Raw genomic sequence first — 23,244 nt, forward strand, 5'->3', positions numbered from 1 at the left:
GGATGACACATTAGTGCTCAGCATGTTTTCTCTTTGGAAAGCAAAATAATGATCATTGGAGGCTATATTTAGATACACATTCTTCCTTATGAAGGGTAGAATGGCAGCATTTACATCAATATAAATTACAATGGTAGTAAATGCAATGTGCATAATTCATTGATTTCCCAGGGAGAGTCATAAACTTTTAAATATTTTTTTTTAAATAATTTCTGTTGGAAAAATAGTTTAGGAAACAAACGCCTAATTTCATCAGTTCAAAATAGCTTCTCACCGTTACTGTTATAGAGGGTACATTATATACTCTGTAATTTTGATATTATGCCCTGTGGGCCTCTGTCTATAATGGCATAACCAAAAACAAAAACAAGAAAGCCCCATCTAGCTTTGCTTTCCCCTTCTCTTTAGCTCAGTAACTCTACGCTGCAAATATTGCTATATGACTAACTTTCAATGAAATTCTACACTTACATAGATCATGTCCCAATAATGTTAACATAAGCAAAGTTACATTATACATCTGATGCCTTGCTAGAAGTACCAACTTCAGAGCGAAATATAATTTGAACTAGAACTTAGTTTCAAAAACATTTTGGAATCTGGGGCAGTTATCTCAGAACTTCCCAACTTGATGCCCTCCAACTATATCTGGAACTACAGTGGGAAACTCTCAATCTGGGAATTTTAGGAATGGTCGAGCTGGTCAAAGATAAGCTACCCTAAAAGACTAGGAAGGAAGACCATTCTAATACTGTGAAGAAATGACACAGAAAAAGCAACTAGTCAGCTATGTGAGAATTCTGGGGTGGCAGTGAAGTCACATAGCCATACTAAATCAAAAGAGGGAAAGAGAATTAAATATTATGTAGCTTATTTTATCCTAAAGGAGAACGTTCCATTTTTCTTGGAATTCTATCACCCCAGAAATGTCTAAGATACCAGCAATAACCCTATGAGGTGGGTTGGCTGAGAGAGTGTGACTGGCCCAAAGTCACCCAGCTGGCTTTCATGGCTAAGGCGGAACTCTCCCACTTCCTAGGCTAGTGCCTTAATCACGAAACAAACTGGTTCTCTTGTTGGATATGTTGTTTTGTATGATGGAATTTTTTTTAGGGGAAAAGGCTTTATGTTTTATTTAATCTTGTAAAATAATGGAAAATACAAGTTAAAACAGTAATGTTAGTTATTATACTATTATAATTAGTGTAATTAATCTGCCATTGTTGCAATGAATAGTTAGTTTACTATGATAGTTTTACAAGCTAGGTTCCATCCATTCATGATTCCTCTTGGTCTTCCATTCAACCCTGCAATTCATCAAGGCTGCTATTCACCTCCTTGAAAAAATTGAGTTCCTCAGTCATTTGACAAAATCACCAAGGAATTAATTCCTGATAAGTATGCACAAAGCTTAGTGTTTCTACCAAAATCCCATTAACTACATTAAATACTCAGATCAAAATTCAACAGTTTGGCAAGCTATTGACCACCCTCTCATATATGTATACCTGGCTTGAAAGAATTATGAAAGCTACCACCTGTATTTTGCAACTATTGAGTTATTAACCTTTTTTTTCTTGGTCCATTTCAACTTATATTGAATAATTACTTTAAAATGTTTCATGCAGTAATTCTAAAAATGTATGTTATTTTCTCTTATATATGTATATTATATACATAATTATTTCAAAATATATATTACATATATAAAAAGACCCTAGCCTGAAAAGTTTCCAATTACACCAGCTGTGTCCGTCATGAGGGCAGAAAGAGTTGAAGCAAAGTCAAGAGGAAAATAGAATGGGAATGGGAATGAAGAAGGTCAGCCTTACTGAGAGATGAACAGCTGCTGCCAATGATGGCATTGGTGATATCAGACAATGACACAGTTGGAAGCATGTTGGACAGAAATATTGTTATTACATTTAGATTATTAACAACTGCTCCTGTGGGTGATTAGGGCATCCTATTTTCTTGAGACTTAGCCTAGTTTGAAATTTGTCATTCACTATAAGTACAACTTTATAGATGCATATCCATAAGGAAGCCTTGCCACATTCAGTGAGATATACCCTAGAGTGAACAAACAGAAATCTAATTGTCCTTTAGAAAACATCTATTTGCCATCTATTTTTGTCATGTTATTCAATTTTAGCAATTATCAGTTTTATTATCTATATATTTAATATTTAGGTAGAGACAAACCCACTAACCAACAAAATTCTGTATCAAATTACCAGAGGATAGATCAGTAGATGATTGATACATAGACAGATAGACAGACAGATAGATAGATATAGGATTTAACCATTATGAACTAACATAATGTCTGTCTATCTATCTATCTATCTATCTATCTATCTATCTATCTATCTATCTATCTATCTATCTATCTATCTAGTATATAACCCAAGATATGTTTCAATAGATCAAAACATTTATCTAAATTATTTTTATTTCTCCTTTCCATATAAATGAAAACAAATGGTGCTTTTGTATTTACATATCATTATTACTTGACTTAATTATCCCCAAATAACACTATAGAAAGATATATTGAAAAATACTGTATATATATTTTCTGAGGTTTTCAGGAGTGTATGTAGGTCTTTGGTTATTCGGGTTTTCTCCTGTGTAAAATTGGAAGTGTCTTGGCGATGTTTCGACGAAGTCCCATTCGTCATCTTCAGGCTGGTGTTTTCAGCTTCGTGCTCCTCGAAGCATGAAACTGAAAACACCAGCCTGAAGATGACAAATGGGACTTCGTCGAAACGTCGCCAAGACACTTCCAATTTTATATGGGAGAAAACCCAAATAACCAAAGACCTACATACTGTATATAGTGTCCACCACTTAATAATTTGCAAACTAAAATCTAAGTCATTGTCTCTTTTCCAATACATTCCATTTATGCCTGCAAACTACCACAAGCAACCAGAATCAGTTCGGTGTAGTGGTTAAAGAGCCAGTTCAATGCAGTGGTTACGTAGCCTAGAAACCAGAAGACTGTGAAATCTAGTCCCACTTAGGCATGAAAGCCAGCTGGGTGACCTTGGGCCTGTCATTATCTCTCAGCCCAACTCACCTCACAGGATTATTGTTGTGGGCAAAACGGGAGGAGGAAGGAGTCTTGGTATGTTTGCTGCCTTGAGTTACTTATAAAGTAATAAAGGTGAGATAAAAGAAAGATAATAAAACAAAATAAATCTTCTAATAGAGTTTTCCACTCTCACTTTAATTCAGTGTTTCTCAACCTTGACAATTTTAAGGCATGTGGACTTCATCTTCCAGAATTCCAGCCAGCAATGCTGGCTGTGGAATTCTGGGAGTTGAAGTCCACATGCCTTAAAATTGTCAAGGTTGAGAAACACTGCTTTAATTCATATTGAGAAGTAAAGAACAACGTAGAGCAATAGCAGGGACTGCTGAAGTCCTGCTTTACACCCAATGCCCCACAGGAGATGATGAGAGACTTGAGGGCTAAAAGCCGTATTCTAATTCCCAAGCGGTGACAAACTCTGCCCCAGCAGTCAGCTCAGCTGGTTGTTTTGCAAGAAATGTTTGCAAGGTGCTACTCTGTCTGGATCAGATCAACATGATTTTGAATGGTTTGTATTAACCGAAGGACTTCACCTCCTGTTCTCAAGGGATCAGAAATGTGATCTTGACATGGAATTGTAAGGAATTATTTATTGATTTCTGAGGCAATACTCCCCATGACAATTGCTTGCACCACATAATATTTTGAACAGTTAATCTCTGTTGCTATATGCTTCTTCTAAGCATCCTTGTTTTAATACCACACCGCCACTAATACTTCAAGTCAAATAGTGATTATTGCTAAAGGAAAACAGTCCTTCCTGATAAAAATAAGCAAAGGTCAAAAGGATAATTATTATAGCACTTATATCAGCTGCAGTCTTCACTGCATTTCTAATATCACATCGATGTGGCTTAAAATCATCGCCATAGCAACCTAAAATCTATATTGCACTCCAAGCAGCAAATTAACAATGTCGTTTGGGAATATATTAAAAAAGGGGGGGATGAGAGGAGGTGGAAGAAATTTGCATTTACTTGAAAATGGTACTCTTAGTGAATATTTTATGGTATAAGTTGACTGCCAGAAGAGAGAAATCCACAGATTGTGTCCCTGGTCACTTCCTCTGGATTTGTGATCAGCATATTTCTAATACAATGTTCTTCCTCTCAGACAGAAATCAAATAATTATGAGCCTTGCTTTCTTGCCTTGAGCATGACTCCTTCACAAGCATTCCTATGAAACTACCCACCCTCTTGGCTATGGTGAAGCCAGGCTAAATGAAAGGTAGAAGAAATATCTGTTTACAAAGATGCTTATTCAAATATCATAGGCATAGACTTTTAAATATTTGTCACAGAAGGGCCACATGACTATGATATCAGTCATTAAAAGTGACAGTGCTAAGAGATTCATCAGTGTATTCTCATGTAGGTGTGCTTGGAGTTACACATGTTTAATACATTGAACACGCTCAATTTCATTGTTAGCAATGTAGCAACCAACACAGCATTTCTTTTTTTTAGAACACAAACAAGACAAAGAAGTCTCCTTTTATTTTTTTAAGAATGGCTGTAATGTAATACCAAATTCTCATAAAGTAAAGGGCTGTTGGATGTTATAGAGCAAGAGGGCTCTAAATCAGAAGGGTTCTAGATCAGGAATGCTTAGGCCCCTAGGGTTCCTGCAGAACTTGGTGGAGTTTCATGAGAGCCTAAGCCACCTCCATTCCTACCCGAACTTAAAAGTGCACTTGAATGCAGTCAATTTTTGACCACTCGTGTTTTGCTTCTTGATCAGGGATTCTGGATTTTTTTTTTTACATTTAAATTAATAGGTTCTAAAACTTGAAAAAATAGATGGAAAGGGAAAGTGATCGTTGGAAGTCAGGATGATTGTGGAAAAATCCTTTCCTACAGCAGTAGAGGAAATTTAATGGGGATCTCTGAAGGATCTCAGATTAGAAGAAACTATAGGGGAAGGAGTGGCAGAACTTGGGGGCTGAATAAAAAGAGGAATCAGCCTAGAATCCCCACATAGCCACAAGCGAACTAAGTTTAATCCGCCTTGAATTCCGTTGACCCTTATCTAACTCCTAGCAGGTACTAACCATTAGTTGAGAAGATTCATGTGCATAGGCACAAGTAGCAAGAAATCAGTTTAATTAGGCCTTCAAGTGTGGGCCTGATCTTTTGTGCCTGACAGAAACTATATGTCAACAGGACCCAGCATTATTTACCAAATATGCTAGTTGGAAAGTGTAGGTATGTATATGTGTATATGCATGCATAGGAATGATCTGTAGACCAAAATTTAATTAAAATTATGAGTTTTGTGGGGGGTAATAACAGGAGAAAAAGAAGAGGGAAAATAAAGGGGGGAATTCCTCCCTTTTTTTACCTTACAATCCAGCAACTTTTAGAATTTGTTTTGGATCTGTCATAAATGGTACTTCCTCAATTCCTTTAACAATTCCTTCTCTTGCCTCCAATATTTCAAAACTTGTTTACATAAGCACATACCTCACTTCATCTTAGCCCTTATTGACTTAGAGCATTATTATTTTATTTCTACATTTTCTGACCTACCGATAGTTTCTTTATAAAGAAAAATAACCAAACACCCTCTCTCTCTCTCTCTCTCTCTCTCTCTGTGTGTGTGTGTGTGTGTGCTATGATGAATTAAGCAATTCAGAATTAAGCCATTTTATAATGAATTCCAATGAAAAAAAATCCCACTCCTTAAACCTTATCTTAGATTCCCATAATATAAGATGAACAACCAAACACCTATAGAACAAAGAATATATCAGAGATGTTGGTAAATAAACAGATCTCAGCTAGGCCCTATTTTCTAGTTTTCGTCTCTTATCTGGTTTTATTGTTTTCATTAAAGTCTATTAATTCTTTGTTCTCCCTAGATTCTTTCCATAGAAAATGGAATTTTGGGAATTACTCTATTTATAATACACATTTCCAAGCCTGTTAATTTTCCCTCCATTTGGAAATCTATATTATACATATTGTTCTTTATATTGTTAACTGTTAATTGAAATTATTTGCTTATATTTATTTAATATCACTTTTCATATTTATTATTTTCACTCTCATGATGCTAACTTTATGATTGCTTTTTCTTTCTAATTAACAAAGCTGTCTTCTCCTTCCCAAAAAAGTTTTCTTCCATCTGATATTATGAAAGATTTTCAGATACAGAAACAGACATACCCCCCCCCCAAAAGGGAATAATAGAATAACAGAGTTGGAAAGGACCTTGGAGCTTTCTAGTTCAACTCTTTTCTCAAGCAGGAAACTCTACCAGTGTTTCTCAACCTTGACAATTTTAAGGCATGTGGACTTCAACTCCCATGCCTTAAAATTGTCAAGGTTGAGAAACACTGCGGGAGTCTAAACTATTTCAGAGAAATGTCCAATCTCTTAAAAACCTCCAGTGATGGAGCACCTACAGCTTCTGGAGATGAGCTGTTCCATTGGTTGATTATCCTCATTCTCAGGAAGTTTCTCCTTAATTCCAGGTTGATTCTTTCCTTGATAGGTTTCCATTCATTGCTTCTTGTTCTATCTTTAGGTACTTTGGAGAATAAGTTGACCCCCCTCTTCTTTGTGGCAGTCCCTTATATATTAGAACATTGATATCCTATCACCCCTAGTCCTTCTTTTCATTAAACTAAACATACCCAATTCCAGCAACCTTTCTTTATATGTTTTAGCCCCCAGTCCCCTAATCATCTTTGTTGCTCTTCTCTGCACTCTTTCTAGAGTCTCAACATCTTTTTGTATCAGCAAGGCCAAAGCTGGATGCAGTATTCCATGTATGGTCTTACAAGGAGGTATGCTATAAAGTAGAAGTGAGTTCTGGTACCAGGATTTATTTTATTTTTTGCATGTTCATACTACACATGATCTTATTACGGAAAAAAAAATCAGGTACTGTACTCACCCTCTTCCATCCACAACTTTGGGGTCATCAGAAGTGGTACTTTAAGGATACTACTAGAAACACTTAGGCATAATTACAGGTAATCCTCAACTTATGATCACATTGAGCCCAACATTTCCATTGCTAAGCAAGACAGTTGATAAGAGAGTTTTGCCCCATTTTATGACCTTTCTTGCCATAGTTGTTAAGAAAATCAATGACATTGTTAAGTTAGTAACATGTTTGTTATGTGAATCTGGCTTCTGCATTGACTTTGCTTGTCAGAAGGTGGCAAAGGTGATCATGTGACTCCAGGACATTGCAACCACCATAAATATGAATCAGTTGCCAAGCATCTGAATTTTGATCATGTGATGCTGCAAAGGTCGTAAGAGTGAAAAACAGTGCTAAGTTACCTTTTGGGTGATATAACTTTGAATGGCCAGTAAATGAACTATTGTAGTTCGAGGACTACCTGTATTATATCACATCAGGTTCTGATTAAGATCTCACTGGTGTTCAGAGGTTTTATATGATAAGGTTATCATATATGGGCTGCCAAAACCCAGACAATTATAAGATGGCTTCCCAAAGGTGCTTTTTCAATAGGCAACTGGACACTGTTTTTCCTAAAACAAAGGAAAAAAACAAAGGAGAAAAGGCAGCTTTGGGGCAACCATCACCTCGATGATTGAGAATCCCCATAGACCTAAAATGGCTTCATTTTTGTTATCTTTGCTGCCATTTAAGAGTGGCTAAAGTTTTGCAGCCTACCCACAGAAGACATCTTCAAGTGCTTGCACAGCGGCAAGAAGAAGTGAATGAAGAAGTTGCTTCCCACTCTGAAGCTCACACTAGCCTTCTGCTGCTGTTGCTGAGCAAATGAAATAATTTCCTGGTTTGGGAAAGCGAGTTTGGCATCTGAGTTCTCTTCTTCCTAACCTGGTCATCTAGCTAGAGCCCCTGTTGTTGTAAATGGTTTTTGACCCATTGGAAGCTACAGATCATTAAGGCCTGTGGAGGTAGATCAGTCATATCTTTCTCTCTTATCTGTAGGCATCAAAAGACCATGTCACCCTACTGGAGGTTATTCAAAAGAATAGCTTTTCCAGAGGGGTGAAATGTACATACATCTTGCTCCAGGTTCATTTTTGTATTTCATGCACAGCAATATAGTAGGTCTGAAAACATCCAGACTGTATACGTGAATGACTGACTTATGGACTCTTGCTGTGAGAAGATTTATCCTGAGGATTTTGGAAGTAGGGAGTAAATTCTCCTTCTTGCAAATGCAATTTAAGACTCTTTTCAAGGTCATGTAAAGCCAATTTGTTACTTCTTAATGTGTATCTCGGAAACACATTTACATAATTAAAATAAATAAAGCATATGAAAGAATAACTGGCATATGTAGGAGGCAATCTTTGAGACAATGTCTGAATTACTGATTGTCAGCACTAAACAAGGTGGCAATTATTCCACTTCCCTGTAGTTTATAAAGTTCTTGCGCTATGCAAATGGATACATTTTCAACTTGTCCTTCAAATTTAATCTTGAAAAAACAAAACATCTGGGGAATATATTTAGACCCAGTATTGAAAGAGAAAGCTCTTAGTTTTGAAAATATTGATGCATAAACCAGGTTAGATACCTCAGAATCTGGCTGTAATAGGGAAAGACCTTTGGGATTCCCTCTGTTAATCCAACTCATTTTGCACACAAGCAAGTTGCTAGGAAGGAAAGTATGAATCTCTAAAGGGCCCCAGGAGAAATTGATAGAACTGCAGCTGAAATACATAAGGGACAGGAATGTCAAGTAAGAGATGAAATGGCCCCATGGAACTGTTGGTGTTCATAGAATAGATCCAAATCTGGATCAGTAGATGATAGCAAAGAGTCTGAATTTTCGGTATCTCTTTGCTGCCATTCTTCTGGTCATCTAAATTTTTGAATTCCAGATATAGTCAATCTATTAGATTTATAGTTACAGGTAGTTCTTGACTTACAACAGTTCGTTTAGTGATTGTGCCAAGTTACAATAACACTGAAAAAATGACTTATGACCAGTTTTCACACTTACAACTATTACAGCATCCCCATGGTCACATGATCAAAATTTGAACACTTGGCAACTGACTCATATTTATGATGGTTGCAGTGTCCCGGGGTGATGTGATCACATTTTTGTGACCTTCTGACAAGCAAAGTCAATGTGGAAGCCAGAATCACTTACTGTAATAACCGGGTTAGTAACTTAACAACTTCAGTGATTCACTTAAAAACTATGGCAAGAAAGGTCATAAAATGGGGCAAAATTCATTTAACAACTGTCACACTTAGCTCCAGATTCTTTTGGGCTCAGTTGTGGTCATAGGTTGAGGACTACCTGTATAGGAGAAGCCAATTGAGGAGTTTCAATATATTGGCTGAATGGGAACGAAGAAATAAATCTTACTTCTTAGGAGCAGGTTGGTCATAGCTGAGCTCATGAAAGAAGACTGCTTTCTTGGAGGCCTCCCCCAGCATTTCAAAGAAAGGAACTAATAACTTTGCAACTGCTGTTTGAGAAATTTTTCCACAGCCTGTAGATAAGGCATTTTTTTCCTCTCTTTGAGTTGAGTTCATAATAGTGCCACTGGATTAATCAGCTTCCTCTTCTTTTATTCCCAATCATTATTTTTCTCCAAAATACAGGCATTGTAGATTTTACCTTGCTTCTTTGTTCAGGGCTGACTTTCTCGTGGAAAAGGGTTCCCAGCTTCTCTAGATAGTAATAATTCCTGACTGTTGCTCAACTTCCTGTGATAATCTTTTTTTAGGTTTTATTGAAGGAAGATCAGGACTGAAATGGATCTACAGTGTCCTATATTTTTCTCTGATGAAAAATAACTTATAAATGCTGTGTAACTGTGCGTAGTGTTTGCAAGAATGCCATTATTGTGCCTCTATATGAAAGGAAAGATGGAAAAACTAATGAAGAAATTACAGAGGAATCAATTTAACTGGGCCTGGGAAGTTGGTTAGCATAAGTTTTAAGAAAAGGGTGCAAGAGGAGACAATGGAAAACACTGGGAAAGTGTTATGAAGGCATGTGGCAGGCAGAGGGTTTGCAACCAGATTTTAATACTTCAGCATCCCTAAGAAAATTGCAGGAAAGTTTATTGTTTATTTGTTTATTTGGAGAAAGCATACAATTAGGCTTGAAGTATATAATATTTTGCAGAAATATAGTGTTGAGGGTTGGCTGGTGATGTGATCTTAGCACATGGAACTATGTGCAGAAATTAATGGAATGCCTAGGAAATCATTCAACATTCAATAGGAGAAGACAAGGATGGATGATTTCCCCTTGAATTTTTAAAACTATTTATGTATCTAAGTGTAAGAAATGCTTTGATATCGATTTGTATTGGTTGAGAAATGTGAATATGAGTGTAATTCTGTGTGCAGATGATGCTGTATTGCTAGTAAAGAATCCAGATAATGTTTGAGAGCATGTTTCAGCAAGGAGTATGAATCTGAAAATGCCAAGATTGTTGTATTTGACACGGACAATGGAATGAAGTATTGTAACTTATACACAAATAGTGGAAAACTAGTGCAGATAGAAGAAAATAATGTATCACAATAGACAGTTAATTAAAGATAGGGAAGGTCATGGATAAATGCTAAGTCTTGCTAGTTCTAGTTGAAAGGATTTGTGTAGAAAGTGGTTGCTACAAGAAATGAACATTTGTCGAATGTACTTCTACACTCTTTGTTATATGGAAGTGAGAGTTATTTCAGGAGAAATGCAAAGTAAAATGAATGGATGTTGTGGGATAATACAATAAGAAATTCAATCAAGAACCAATGGGTGATAAATAAATGTGGCTTGACTACAAAAGCATGTTACAACTATGAAAGAAAGATATTGAGTCATATGAATATATGAGGATGACTTTAGAAGACAACTATAAAAAGGAAGGGGAAATCAGAGAAACTCACAGTTGTATGTAGTTACTGAAGTCCTCAAAAGAGAGAGGTGAGAAGTTGAAAGAACAAATGTATGAAACAGTGCATGGGAAAAGCAAGGAGGGTTTGCAAGCACAGAAAGGAATACTGTGAGAAAAATGAAAAGTATAATATAAACTAGATAAAGCTACATTTCCTTACATAATGTCTTTGTGCCTTATTCCTTTTCTGTGTTGAGCATAATGGTGCTTACCCTGAAAAGGATGAGTATAATGGGCAGATCAGTTTATATGAGCAGGAAAAAAAAAACCTAACCTGTTAAAAAATATTGAAGTTACAGGGAGACAAGTTCCATTTAAATGCTAGAAAAAAAAAACCTATAACAGTAAATGCAGTTTAACAATTACTCACAAGGAAGGAGGATTCTTTCGCTGAAGGGATCAAGTGGAAATGCAAAGCCATTTGTTGACGAAGGAATTAATTTGTATTTCTGCAGTGAAAAAAAGGTTGTAATTGATACCCTAAAACAGTGATGGTGAACCTTTTAGAGACCGAGTGCCCAAACTGCAACCCAAAACCCACTTATGCATCATCGGGTGCCGGGTCGGTGTGGCCCATTGGCTGGGTGTGGCCAATTGGCTGGGTGTGGCCCATTGGGTGGGCGTGGCTGCGGTGGTAATGGCAGACTGGGTGGGACTAAAAAGTTCAATCAATCAATTCCAACTTTGCAAGATCTTTCTTTTTCCCGCAAGAAGTTGAAATTGACTGATTGATTTAACCTTTTTTTTTGCACACGACGGCGGAGGCCTAAAGCGAAAAGGTTTTATAAAACCCAGCTAAAGGCCTAGTACTGGGGTGACGGTGCACATGCCCACAGAGAGCGCTCTGAGTGACGCCTCTGGCACCCGTGCCATAGGTTCGCCACCACTGCCCTAAAATGCCCCCATCTCCTCTTCTGTGTTCTATTTTAGTGGGTGATGCCTTCCTTTCCATCCAGATGCCGATCTTCCAAATTATGTTGAAAAAAACAAAGCTTCATGGGTACAAGGCAAGTCAGCAATGTATTAAAACATATCCCAAATCGCCACATTGGCTTTAGGATTTGGGGTCTATGATAAGATGATATAGTGGTATAGCTGGGCAGCCAACTCTTAGCCATTGTTTTCTAGGTACCATACCAAACATTGGGCAGCTTCGCATATTACTGTTTACCGTAGATGAGTGGATGCTAAATTCTGAACAGCCAAAATGGTCAGGGATCCAAAGTTGTAGAGAGAGAGGAGAGGCCTCACCCAGAAGTTAAGAAAAATGTATGGCCTAGGATTAGGCTACCCATGGAACTGCCTTCATCCCATTATATCAGACCATTCCACTCAATCAGGCAGGGAAGATATGTTGCAAACTCCATCAGTTAAAGAACTCTGACTGGTGGGGTCCAGAAGGAGAGCCTTCTCTGATGTTGCCCCTGCCCTCTTCTGGAAGTGAGGTGCCCCCCCTTCTGTCCCTCCAGAAATGAGTCAATACATGGCTCTAAGGCCTTTCATGGGGAGCTGAGAGGGGCATGCAGCTATGGAACTGGTTAGTGTCCTGAAAGCTCTTCCTTCACCTTTTAACTATTTTTAATAATGTTTAACCATGAGGGTAAAGGTTGGTTTCTGAACTTTTTGTTACCAGGCTAGGTAACATCTTCAGCAGAGTTTAGGTGGTGTCAGTGTTCTTCTGTTTATAAGGGCTTCAAGTGTGAGTCATCAGTGAGTCTTGTAATGGTCTTGTGAAAGGGAGGTTACATCAGGTCAGGGTCATTGGGAGGTGAACTGCTGATGGAGGGGGAGCTTGCGTGGGTTAGTTGAGGGCCAGTGCTGTCTCTGGTTGGCTGTGTGGTTGATTTGGATTCTGAGGGGTTCGTAGGTTGGTTGTAGGTCAATGTGTCTGTTGATGGAATTGCTTGTGGAGTGCCAGGCTTCGATGAACTCATGAGCGGGGCAGGTGGTAGCATGGCCAATGATTTTTCTGTTGCTCCAATTGAACTGGTGCTGTTTGGTATCAGTGTGGGTAGAGATTAAAGTTTGGGGATTGTGGCATTTGACTGCCAGCCAGTGTTCATGGATCCTAGTTTTTAATTGATGTGATGTTTATCCCATGTAGATTTGGTTGCAATGATTACAGTTGATTTTGTAGATTACATTTTTTTCATCCTTTTATATCTTGTCTTTGGTTATGGATAATTCCTGGCAGAGTGTGGCTATGGATTTGTGTGCTAATGCTATTCCTAAGGGTTGGAGAATTATAGTTGTCATTTCTGACACACCTTTTGTGTATGGTAGGGTTAGTTTTTGTGTGGTGGTTGGCTGTGGGGTATGTTGTGGTTTGGGTGCTGTGTGTTGAAATATGAAGTTTTTGGGATAACTGTTACAGAGAAAGACGTCGAGCAGCTGTTTCTCTTCTGCTTTTCTTAGTACTGTGGTGCTGCAGTGTGTCCTAGCCCTTCTGAAGAGGGCCTGGACACAGCTTTTTTTGTGTGCAGTGGGGTGGTTGCTTGCGAAGCTGAAGATCTGGTCTGTGTGTGTGGGTTTACGGTAGATGCGGGTTTCCAGTCTCTGTTGTCTAGTCTCCTTATGTCGATGTCAAGGAATGGGAGTCTGTTGTCTGTTTCCTCTTTGTGTGTGAATTTGATCCCAGGGAATATATTATTGAGTAGATGGTGTGTTTAATCATCTTTGCCTCCTCAAAAATTTTCAACTTTTCTACATATTGTAATTGTTCTTATATTTTAACACTGTATTGTACGCTGCCCAGAGTGCCTCTCTAGGGAGACAGATGGTTTAAAGAAGTGAAAACTAAATAAATAAGAAAAAAACATAAAAAGGGGGGAATGTATTGTCTTCTTTAATATAAATACCCCAGAAGCTTCTGCCATCTTTAATAAATTTTCTTGGTGCTACAATCAACATCAGACATCATATACTTTCAGCATGATCCTGCTTTACAAAGTTCACTTCTGCATAGATCACCTCCCTACTTCCTACATAAATAAAAAAAATGGAATCTCTAGACAAAAAAAAGGTATTTTCATTTAAGGAAAAGAAACTCTGCATTTAATTAAAAAAAATCAATTGGCTTCTGCTATCTCACCCAAACACCCCAGAGCCTGTGCATTTGTAAGAGTATGAAGCAATTAAAATCCTGTTAAATAAAATACTGCAAAGAAGGTTTCATCCTGGAAAGATTACACATAGACCCTGGCAATCAGAATGATTTCTGGTCAGCAAGGCATTCCAGCTTTCAGGGTTGAAAGCCGCAAGCAGCTTGACTTTCTCCTTATTTAAAGCTGTTAGAATTGTTTCCAAAAGCACTCACTGGATGTCTCTATATAAGTTAAATATAACTGCTGCAGAGAACACCCTGCCACTGTTCTCCTTAACAAAAAACCTATGACAGGCATAGTTTGTTCTGAAAAACTCTCTTGCTTGTAGCTAGTAACTCCTTTTGAAGTTCAAAAGATGGCTTTTATTTTAAATATTCTCATTGATTCTGGCCAGGATCCTGTTTGGAGGATGCTAAATCTTCAGTATTGTTTAAGATCACAGAGACTGCTGTGCCCTAAGAAAAGAGAACAATCAGAGCTTTCTGTTTACTCAATCAGCTGGTTTACAGCAAACAGAATGAAGGTAATCTTTATTCCCATCCAATGGAATAGACATAGTTTATCATGATCCTTATGAAGATCATTTGCAATGTCAAAATTAATTTTGTTTTTTTTTTAAAAAGTTCAACGCCTCATCAGTTTTGTAAGTCACTATGGTTAATTGGATTTGTTCATTTTCCCCTCATGAACCATCACTTATTCTTTAATGGTGCCCATTAGCTATCAGTTAGCTGTTACATTATTTGGTAACTTTATAGCTTTTTATGAAGAAAAAGAGGAAAAGGGAAAAAAAAAACAGCAATATTTTCAATTCCCTCCAGCTTTTGTTAGATTTCATGTATTTGTAACACAGGTGTCACCATCAAACTGAGCCCCCAAATGGAGAAATGCAATTCAAATATGTTGCTAAAAAACATGTATTTCTATTGGCATAGTTGTTGAAAATAGTTTGTGAGAAAAGGGAAATCAATTTCTTTCTGAATCAGTCATGAAACACAAATCTAAAATAAAGTTGTGCTAAGCTGTGGGATTTTTATTTGTCTAGCAATGTTCAGTAATGGCCAAACAGGATTATATTCTTTGGAAGTTCAGTCCAAACAATTCTGTCTAGTGTATGGTCACAAATTCATTCTAGCCCTCATGAAAAGAGCATCTCCTAAAAAAGAAACTCAGAGTTTTTTTTATTTCCCTCATGATGCACAAATGACATTTATATAGATTTCTGCTTTTCAGATATGTAAATAGAGAACAAGCTGTTCTTACAAGCTTGCTCAGGTGATTTTTTTTCCATGGCTTTCTCTGGTTCTTGTTTTGTTGGTGGATGATAAAACTTTGAATAACCAAAGCACCAGTGAAACATCTCCAAATCTGAAATGTTGAGTCCCTCGCGAAATGGCAAGACACGAGAAGCAGTTGTAGTTCTCAGATTGCTTTATTCTTCATTTAGCTTACAGATTGAATGCTCCGGCAACGCCCAAAACTCCTGGCCTCTTATATAGGCCTTTCCCGGGTCAATGTGTTACTTTTCATGCGCCAGCACCCGCGCATGCGCACAGGCGCTGGCGACAGCCTGTCTGGTCCCAGGCAGCTTGCACCTGCCCGGGACCGCCTACAAACGCCCCGAGCCCGTTTGCAAAGCTCGGGACATAACACCCCTTTCCCCTGGGCTAAAACTACTACCAACATGCAACCCATTTTCTTGATGCAGTTCTCTACTCCCCAATGTTCCTACCCTTCTACTGGCTCTGTTAGACAGCAATGTTATGTAATCCTCTAAGTATTTAGGTGATTTCCTTGCTCTCTGTGACCTCCTAGGCTCTGGATCTCTGGCAGGTGTCCCCTGACTGAGGGGTGACGTGTGCCTGTTCCCCTTATCATGCCTTGGTGCCTTCCAAGGACTGTGCCCCAATGCCTGGCCTGCTTGCTTGCCCACTGGGCTCGTCAGGCCAGGGCTTCTGCCACTTTGTGACCTGGTTGACCCACCTAGCTGTAGGCTTTCTGGCCCTTCTAAATGATAGCCACTGTTGGGCATCTCTGTAGAACCTCCTAGGTCCGTCCAAGACCTGTCAGGAGGCTGTCCATCCCCTGAACCCCGTTCTGTGTCCGGGCTTGTGTGGGTTTCTGTGCCTTCCCAAAACTCAGTTACTCCCTGATTTGGGCTAGAGGTGTTGTAGTCGGGACTTGGTTCCTCGACCACCTCCCTGTATGTTTGCCCCCTTGTAGGACTTGGGGTAAAGTCAGGCCAACTCTGGGGATTATGTGCCAGCTCTCTTGTGGGGTATGATTTATTTGGATGCTCCTGGGTATCCTCCCTGACTGGAGTACTGTGTTGTGCAGGTGAATAGTGATTGTGCCCCCGGGGTGACTCCCTGGCTGGAGTAGGCGTGAATGCCTGGTGGTTGGATAAGCTCCTAGAATTCCTGTTTGGAGCACTCGCGGAATCTTGGAATGTGCCGTTTGTGGCTCCATCATTGGTGGAGCAGCAGCAGCTCGTGCCCTTCCCTTTGCTCAAAGGGGTCCCCCTCCCCCCCCGGAAAAGACCCAGGAGTCTCAGCTGGAAGGTCCCGCCTAGGGCGGAGTTGGTCAATGTGCCGACGCAGGACACGACCGTTGTCCAGGGAGACCTCGTATGACAGAGGACCTGTGACCCTGGAAATAGAAGTGGGGACCCATGTATGACCAGGCCCGTAATTACGAGTCCAAACCGGGGCACCCACAAGTAGTTGTCTAGGTGCCCTAGGGTGTGAGGTAGATAAAGGCAGTCTGTCTGGATGCAACCGGTCAAGCTTCGTAGTCAGTTTGCGCCTCCAGCGAAGTTCAGCTGGGCTTCTCCCTGTAGAAGTGGACGGTGTGGTGCGATAAGAAAGGAGAAAGTCAGCCAACCTGTGATGCCAGTCCCCATAGGTGAGTTTCTTCAAGGTGTCCTTGGTGATGCGAACCATGCGTTCAGCCATACCGTTGGTGGACGGGTGGAAGGGTGCAGAAGTGGCATGACGAATTATGTTAGCCTGCAAGAAAGCTTGAAATTTGGAGGAAGTAAATTGAGGGCCGTTGTCAGACACAATGACATCTGGGAGCCTGTGTGCAGCAAAAACCCCCCTCAGTACCTGAATAGTCTTTGCAGTGGTGGTGGATGAGACAGGTACAACCTCAAGCCATTTTGAATGGCTGTCAACGAGGACCAAGAAGAATTGGCCCTGAAAGGGCCCAGCATAGTCAATGTGCACCCTAGACCATGGGGACTGTGTTTCCTCCATCTATGCACAGGAGCTTGGGGCATCTCTGGGCGAGAGCGTTGGCACAGGTGGCATGCATGCACCTTAGCCTCAATGTCCTTGTCTAGGCCAGGCCACCACAAGTGGCTGCGCGCAAGGGCCTTCATTCGAACAATGCCAGGATGACCCTCGTGGAGGGACCCTAAGACCCTAGTCCTCATTGAGGTGGGGATGACAACTCTGCTTCCCCACAGCAGACAACCCTGAGAGGTGGAGAACTCGTTCCTTTTAGACCAGAAACTCTGAAACTCAGGACTAGGACAGTGCTCAGGCCACCCATACAAAACCCAAGAAAGGACACGTGAAAGTGTGTGATCTGTGCCCGATTCAGCGGCTACATCCCTGGCGTTCAGAGGGGACTCTAGCAAGGCTTGGATGGATAGAATGTTAACAGCTGGCGCAGGGTCAGCTTCTATTACTGGCAGGGGCAATCTACTGAGGCCATCAGCATGGCCCATTTCTTTCTCAGGCTTGTGAAGTAAGGAAAAATCATATGCAGACAAAAAAATAGACCACCTGAGCATTCTAGGTGAAATGATTTGGGGAGTTTGCTTACGTGTGGTAAACAGTCCCTGCAGAGGCTTATGGTCAGTGAAGATCGTGAAATGCCTGCTATATAAAAAAATCATGGAATTTTTTAATTCCAGCAACAACAGCTAAAGCCTCCCTGTCTATCTGAGAGTAGTTGCGCTCAGCAGAAGACAATGTTCTGGAGTAATATGCAACAGGAACCTGAGTTCCATCAGACCTGAGGTGGCTCAGGACAGCTCCAACCCCGTAAGGGGAAGCATCACAAGCGATGTACACAGGAAGGGACTCATTGAAGTGTGCAAGTACACTGTTAGAAGTGAGCAAGGCCTTGACCTCATTGAAACTAGTCTCATGTGTTTGTGACCACTGCCACACTGCTTGTTTATCTAATAGCCTGTGAAGAGGCTCAGCTACACTAGCTTTATGTGGAAGAAAAGAATTGTAAAAATTCAGGAGGCCCAGAAAGGCCTGAAGTTCGGCCTTAGACTTTGGCCTAGGTGCTTCTAAAATGGCAGTTAGTTTGGATTCAGCAGGGTGAATCCCAGCAGCATCAATTTTGAACCCCAAAAATTCAGTAGAAGGCACCCCTATTTTGCATTTGTCCTTCTTAAGCTTGAGGCCTGTCTTCCTGAATCTTAACAGAACAGCCCTTAGCCTTTCAGCTAGAATGTGTGTGGAGTCTCCTGCAATTAAGACATCATCAAAGTAGGGGCAAACCCCCGGTATACCCCGTAGTGTGTTTTCCATTACGCTTTGGAAAATCCCAGGAGCGACATTCACTCCAAACTGTAGCTTTTTTACCTTAAAGGCCCCTTTGTGGGTCACAATAGTCTGAGCTATAGCATCATCATCATCAACAGGCAGCTGTTGATACGCTTGAGCCAGGTCAAGCTTTGCAAAAACACGCCCCCCCTTGAGAGAGGCCAGGATATGACTGACCACAGGAACAGGATAGGCATGTTGCTGCAATGCCTTATTCAGAGTGCATTTGTAATCAGCACAAATGAGAATGTCCCCATTTGCCTTTAGAGGCGTGACAATGGGGGTCTCCCAAGGACTGGAGTCAACAGGTTCTAGAATTCCCTGTTGGATCAGTTTGTCCAACTCAGTGTCAATTTTACTCTTTAAAGCAAAAGGGACCCTTCTTGCTTTAATTCTAATGGGAATGACAGTGGGGTCTAGTTTTAAGGACACAGGGGGTCCTTTGAATGTGCCCAGCTGGGGCCTAAAAACATCTGCGAATTCTTTGCAGACTTCCTGCAGGTCGAGTGTTTGTAAGCTGTTGAGCCTCGTGACGTGTATCCCCAAGGCCTCAAACCAATCGAGTCCTATGAGACTCGTTCGTTCACCCCCTACTACTAATAGGTCTAGTGGACCTTCAAAATTCTTATACTGTACGTTAAGGGTGGCCTCCCCCTTAACACACACTCTCGAATTCTGAAAGTCTGTTAGCACAATGTCAGAAGGCCTTAACTTGGCCTGAGTTCCACTGCCGGAACAAATCTTCCTAAATGTATGTAAGGAGATGATTGAAAGTGCAGACCCCGTGTCTAGTTCCATAGTTAATGGAACCCCTTGTAGCTTCACCTTGAGTGACAGCTTTTTCTTAATGGGCTTGTGTGTGCCTGTCCTAAAGATGCTTCTTCGCGAAGCGCAAAACCCCACCCTATTCTGGCTGGGGACCCTGGTACCTTTCAGGCGCAATTCTTCCTGAGGTTGTACCTTTCGTCGGCCCAGACACACAGCTGCAATATGTCCTTGTTTTCCGCACGCCCGGCAGATAGCGGAGCGGAACTTGCAGTCGGTTCTCCTGTGGCGACCTCCACAACCGATGCACTTGAGGGGAGCTGAAGAGCTTCCTTTCTGGTTCCCTTCCTTTGTGGGGTGGAGACGGTCGACTTCCTCGTCCGGATCCTCCTCGGAGTTCCCTTGGACTTCTTCTTGGTGCACGGATGCAACATCTGGACTGTTCCTGATCGGCCGCATGTTCTTGATGGCGCCGCCTGCTGCTTCTTCTGCGGTGACCTCTCTCAAGGCATCTTGGAAGGACAAGTCCTCTTTGGCGAAAAGCCTCTGTTGTAACTCTCGATGCCTTAGCCCGCACACGAATCGGTCCCTCAGTCGTTCTTCGAGGTCCTTCAACTCGCAGTGCTTGGCGGCCTTTCTCAATGCGGCGATGTATTCTTTGGCCGATTCTCCGGATCGTTGATCCCTCTGCTCGAAGGTGTGGCGCCATGCGATGACAGACATCTTAGGCTGGAAGTGCTCCTTCAGTAGCTTCTTTAGATCTGCATAGCTGGCAGAATCTAATGGGACAGGTGCTGCAAGGTTCTCCGCGATTTCGAAGGCGTCTTGACCGCAGACACACAGCAGGGTGGCAGCCTTCAAGCTATCTTCCCTCACTTGGTTCACCTTGAGGTAGTTTTCCACCTGGCTACGTAGGACTCTCACCTCTCTGGATGTGAGACGTCGAACTCCGAAAGCCTTCCAATTTTTGCCATCTTCAGGAGACGGGTCTATCAGCTAGCCTACCCCCGAATGCGCACTGGATTGGCGGGTAGCTGCCGAGTCAACGCCGTTCCGCCGCTCAGGACTCACTTGGGTAAGCTTACACCTTTTCCTTTTCAGTCGATGCAAGGCATCCCACCTTCGTCGCCAGTGTTGAGTCCCTCGCGAAATGGCAAGACATGAGAAGCAGTTGTAGTTCTCAGATTGCTTTATTCTTCATTTAGCTTACAGATTGAATGCTCCGGCAATGCCCAAAACTCCCGGCCTCTTATATAGGCCTTTCCCGGGTCAATGTGTTACTTTTCGCGCGCCAGCACCCGCGCATGCGCACAGGTGCTGGCGACAGCCTGTCTGGTCCCGGGCAGCTTGCACCTGCCCGGGACCGTCTGCAAACGCCCCGAGCCCGTTTGCAAAGCTCGGGACATAACATGAAACACTTTGAGTTCATGTGAGGGTCAAATGTTTGGCCTGGAGCTCAAGGAGCTCAGCAGAGTCACTGACACTTGTCTTGGTAAGCTTCTTTAAAATAGAGGTAAATGGAATAATGAAATGAAATGAAGAGTTTGTTCTAGATACCTCCACTATAAATTATTTTGGAATGGGGTCAAAGGATTTTGCCCAAGAAATGAGAAATGCCACATTTGCTTTAAAATGACTATTCTAGGCAGGCTCTGATCCTTAGGAAAGATTGCATTGTGATCTTTCTTATTAATGCCACTGGTTTATTTTTATTACAGGAAGTCCTCGACTTAGCAACCATTCATTTAGAGACTCTTCAAAGTTACAACGGCACTGAAAAAGGTGACTTATGACCAGTTTTCATACTTAAGACTATTGCAGCATCCCCATGGTCACATGATCAAAATTCGGGCACTTGGCAACTGGCATGTGTTTATGATAGTTGCACTGTCCCAGAATCATGTGGTCATAATACATCCCTAGCTGGCTTCCAACCAGCAAAGTCAATCAGAGAAGCCAGATTCACTTACCAGCCGCATGATTCCCTTAACAACTACAGTATTCGCTTAACAACTGTGGCAAAAAAGATTGTAAAATGGGGTGCAACTCATTTAACATCTGTCTTGTTTAGCATGGGAAATTTTCAGTTCAATTGTGGTCATAAGTCAAGGACTATTTGTATTTATTTGTCAAATTTATACACACAGACACACACACAGACACACACACATCTCACATGAAGGGACTCTGGGTGGCATACAATAAAATCAGCAATTGAAATGTTATACAAAACCAATTAAAGCAATACCCATAAATAAAACAAGATCATGAGAGGGAAGATATTCCATACAATGTTGTCAACATATAGGCTCCTTGTTTCCAAAAAATGCCTAGATTTTCTGGAAAAAAACCCTATGCTTTTTAAAATAATGTTATTTAAAGTGTTAAAAGATAAAATAAAAATTTGCAAATTAATATAAAGTAAGGAATAAAAAGGAAATCAAAGAGAAAGCTAAAAGTGCAAGAAAGGAAACAAGTAAAGTAAAGGGAAAAAGAAAGAAGATATAAAAAGCAGCTTCTGTTCTTTTTGAAAACAGTTATAAATACAATTATATTTTTTCTCTTTCTCTAACAGCATTATTTTCTTCTTTCTATAAACTCTCCTGCCTAATCATAAAACCCATAAATCATAAGTTCTTCCCCACCCCCATTTTACACAAAAAGTCGATAAGAAGTTTCCGGCCAGTAATAAACAGAGATAAGGTGTTTTCGCTAATGAAAGAAGTCAATTTGGTTTGAAAACAAACAAAGACCATATAGGTTGGGACTAACTTCACTTTGGGTGGGATGATGTATGTTTCCCAAACAACCAGAATTAGGTCTACTATTCCACTTAATTTGGTCTTATCATATGATTTGGGAAAGCATTAATAGATAAGTGAATATATTGGCATGTCCACCTTCAGCTAAAGTATGAACTATCACAAGTAAACATATTTTATCTGAATGGCATTGGCTGAAAAAAAATTCAAACATTAGTTAGATCTCACTCGCCAGAGTCTTAGTCATTCCCCATTAGCCACTAAAAGCATAAAGCAACATAATGATATAGTGTCTTTCCATGCTATGGCCCATCTACTGCTTTGAGAGATAAATGGCTACATCAGAATATTTCTGGGTGAGAAGGAACATGAGATAGACTTGACTGAAAAATCAATCAAACTGCACCTGCTCCTGGGCCTTAAGTCAAAATCTGTCCAGAGCTTCAGCAAAATGCCTAAAGTTTACATGGTTGAAGGTTCATCATATTGTGATCACTTCTGTATTGATTTTGTGTGTGCACGTGCGGTAGGGGTAATACAGAAATAGAAAGCAAAAAAATAAATGGCAAAGGGTCTCTTGAAATTCTCCACTGTATTGGTGGGTGATTATCGCAAGTTGGGAGGGAGACGCCTGCAAATTGCTCAGTGGAAAAAAGTTATTTAGCAATTTCTTCATAGGTGGGTGAGGTGAGCACAAAGCCAGCTGTTTTTTTTTCTTTTTCTTAAAAAGAATATGGGTCAACAATAACTAACATCAGCCTCCTCCTTCTACTTCTCCTTCTCCTCCTCCCTGTAATGTAAGTTTAGTTTCATTCTGGGACATTGTTTATCTGTATGGTAGAGAAACGGTAGCTCTTACAGAGAAAGAATGAAAGGAGAAAAGAAGGAAAGAAGGATATTCAGACAAAGTACAATGAAATGTTCCCTTTTTTAGGAAAGTGAATTAATATAATTCAGAAATGCTTTTCGCAAAAAAGAAACTCTCTGAAACTCTGGCTTAATTCTAGTTAGGATTGTAGCTAAGCTCACGGCAATTTGCATATCAGCTGCAAAAGTACAGGCAACTTTCA

General features: G+C 40.6%; 1 protein-coding gene across 1 annotated transcript in view; it reads right to left on the bottom strand.

Annotated features, from left to right (window-relative positions):
* LOC120313635 (protein eyes shut homolog) overlaps positions 1 to 23,244 on the bottom strand; it is a 304,352-nt gene that overhangs the window by 37,573 nt on the left and 243,535 nt on the right. The window lies entirely within an intron of this gene.

This window comes from Crotalus tigris, unplaced genomic scaffold (genome assembly GCF_016545835.1).
Source record: "Crotalus tigris isolate CLP2741 ecotype Arizona unplaced genomic scaffold, ASM1654583v1 scf7180000018750.1061991, whole genome shotgun sequence".
NCBI classification, from domain to species: Eukaryota; Metazoa; Chordata; class Lepidosauria; order Squamata; family Viperidae; genus Crotalus; species Crotalus tigris.